Raw genomic sequence first — 3,256 nt, forward strand, 5'->3', positions numbered from 1 at the left:
CTCGTCAACCCTGGGCTCGATGCCTGGGCTCGATATCTGGGCTCGATACCTGGGCTCGATATCTGGGCTCGATGCCTGGGCTCGATATCTGGCTCGATATCTGGGCTCGATCACAGCCCAGAATGTCCAACACAAGAGGAAAAATTGCAGCAACTTTTTAAGTCCATCTTTTGATCCGTTAACCATCTGAAACTCAATCGAGGCCCTCGGGACCTCAACCAAATATACCAACAAGTCCTAAAACATCATACAAACTTATTTGAAACCTCAAATTACATAAAATGACGCTAAAATCACGAATCATGCTCCAATTCAAGCTTAATGAAACTTAAAATTTTCAACTTCTACATTCGATGTCGAAACCTATCAAATCAAGTCCGATTGATTTCAAAATTTTGCACATAAGTCATAAATGACATAACGGAGCTATGAAAATTTTCAGGACTGGATTCCGACTCTGGTATCAAAAAGTCAACTCCCTGGTCAAACTTCCAAATTAAAATTCTTGTTTTAGCCATTTCAAGCCTAATTTCACTATGTACTTCCAAATAAAATTCTGATCACGCTCCTAAGTCCAAATTCACCATACGGAGGTGTTGGAATCATCAAAATTCTATTCCGGGGTCTTTTGCACATAATTCGACATCCGATCACTATTTAAACTTAAACTTTTAATTTTTCATCAAAATTCCATATCTCGGGCTAGGGACCTCGGAATTTGATTTCGGGCATACGTCCAAGTCCCAAATCACGATACACACCTACCGGAACTGTCAAAATACTGATCCGAGTCCGTTTGCTCAAAATGTTTACCAAAGTCAACTCAATTGAGTTTTAAAGCTCTAATTCACATTTTAATCCATTTTTCACATAAAAACTTTTTAGAAAATTTTACGGATTACGCACGCAAGTCGAGAAATGATAAATAGTACTTTTTGAGGTTTTAGAACACATAATTAATTATTAAATTTATAGATGATATTTTTGGGTTATCATAGTAGGATTTTCTGAAATATGAAGAGATTAGAAAGAAAAAAAAGATTGACTTGGACAAATTAAGGAAGAGAGCAAAATTTTTAATGAAGGAGAAAAAAGTGAAAAACTTAAATGTTGGGAAAGCTATTCATCTATCCATTTTAAGTAAGTTAAATTATTACTTTATTTATATATCCAAAAAGTTTTCTTTCCTTTTATATTAAAAACTCTATTTTTATATTAAAAGTACTAAATATTATTTTTGAAATATTTATGAACTTATTATTTTTTTAAAATGGAGCCCCTAAATTTGGGGGCTAAGGCAGAAGCCTTACCCCTCGTAACTTTGGAGCCGACCCTGCTTATATCAATCAAGTCATCTTTTGTTTCAATTACCTCTAATAAGTTATAAACGAAGTTTTCGTCCTTGACTAACAGCTGAAAGAAAAAGAAAATAAAAGCATTTATATCTTCGCTAATTCAAATAAGGTACTTGTAACTCATTATTTTTGTCATGAACAATTTTTTTTTCTCCAGAAAAGAGGAAGTATCAAATGGGCTAAATTCGTTGTCCCAGTAAAATACAACCAGAATTTCTCAAGAAACTAAAAGAAAGAAAAAGGTAAACACATCGGCCGATTTAAGAAAATAAAAAGTAATGTAAAAAATCCAGCAATAAGGGCCCAACCGGGTTCGAACCGGTGACCTCTTGATCTGCAGTCAAATGCTCTACCACTGAGCTATGGACCCGTTGTTGAATGGTGTATTATTGTTATAATAAATATTAGATCTATATTTTTGATTTAATTCTTTCAGCTAGGAACCAGAAGCCAATTATCCAGGAAATGCTAAAGGTTATCTTTGATTAAGATCTGGTTTGATTTAATTACGCCAATATACTCCTTAAATAGTTAAATTGATTATCACCCCAATTACTCCTCCTTTAAGTTATGTTTAAGTTTTTTTATCCGGTCCCTAGAAAATTAGGTAATATTTAATTCCACTTTTTTCAACTTAAGTATTTTATTCATGATCCAAATGAGGACATATCTTATTTCAAAATTTGATTTTAAAGGGCAATTGATTGGTGATTTTGTAAATACAGCGTTTACTTTTACTCTCTAAATTTTTATTCTATGTATCTGTATTCTTAATACTTTAACATCTTTTCTTTCTGTTTAAAATCTATGTTATTGGGTTCGTGTAAGTAGATCGACTTTTATTTATAGAGGTAAAAACTTGAATAAATAAAAATTACATATTAGAAAAAAATTCTTTCGCCGCCGCCACCAATTTCCCACTCCTCCAGGAATATCACACAGCCCCATTTTCATCTTCCGCCGTGCAGGGGCAAAGCTACATGTTTTAAAGGAAGTCAATTGACCACCGTTCGTTAAATAATTATACTGTGTATATAGATAAATATTAGGTTCTAAAGGTATAAAACCTATAGTGAACACCTTTTTTTTGGAATTTTTTTAAATTTCTTTCAAATTTAAATATCTTTGAAAAAATTCCTAGCTTCGATATTGCGGCCGTGCATCTAATACATATCCACGCCGGGGAGAACTGAAGAATGGACCCATTGGAAGCTGGTGGCTGACCCTTCTACCCAAGACATCTCCAAGCAAAGACAACATAAATTTATATATTATTAAAATTGAAATAAATATATATCTGGACTCATTTAAAACTACAATAAATTGAATCATAAAAATCGAATCTATCAAGTTTACTATTGGATCTACCTCTAACAAAGACTCTAAGGTTGTGGAGTCGCCTTCGGGCACGACCATACAGTGATACAGTTAATTTCTTATAGTGACGAATTTAATAATTTTTGCAGTTCAATATAATTCAGTGTTTTAAGATCGAACTATATCTGAATCCACGCTTTCAACTCGGAACATAAAATCAAGAAAATATATGTTAATGTTGGATTTTTAATAAGGTGTTGTTGGATATCGGGCAGGTCGCTCATATGGACCAACCCAACCCATTTAGAAAGAATAAAGACATAAGGTTTAGAGAAGTTAAGAGGTAACTTCCTTAAGGAGAAGTTACAAAATAACACAGTTATTTTATTTAATGGTGAAAATAGATTTTATCATAGATGGGCTCTCTTCTCTTTTTTTGCAAGAAGAGAAACAAACGTCCCTTTTCTCTCCAATCAACAGAGAAGTGTTCTTCTCTTGTTCTCTGAAAACAAAACACACACATAAGAGAGATCTTTAGTTTGTGGCATTAAACTTCGTTTCCTAGTGAATCAGAGTTCGACTTG

The 3,256-nt window shown here is 33.2% G+C and overlaps 1 non-coding gene across 1 annotated transcript; it reads right to left on the reverse strand.

Annotated features, from left to right (window-relative positions):
- Nucleotides 1-1,653: 1,653 nt before the first annotated feature.
- Nucleotides 1,654-1,725, reverse strand: TRNAC-GCA (transfer RNA cysteine (anticodon GCA)). The gene has a single exon. It is a non-coding gene; the product is annotated as a tRNA-Cys (tRNA).
- Nucleotides 1,726-3,256: the final 1,531 nt, after the last annotated feature.

Source organism: Nicotiana tomentosiformis, chromosome 2 (genome assembly GCF_000390325.3).
Source record: "Nicotiana tomentosiformis chromosome 2, ASM39032v3, whole genome shotgun sequence".
Lineage (NCBI taxonomy): Eukaryota > Viridiplantae > Streptophyta > Magnoliopsida > Solanales > Solanaceae > Nicotiana > Nicotiana tomentosiformis.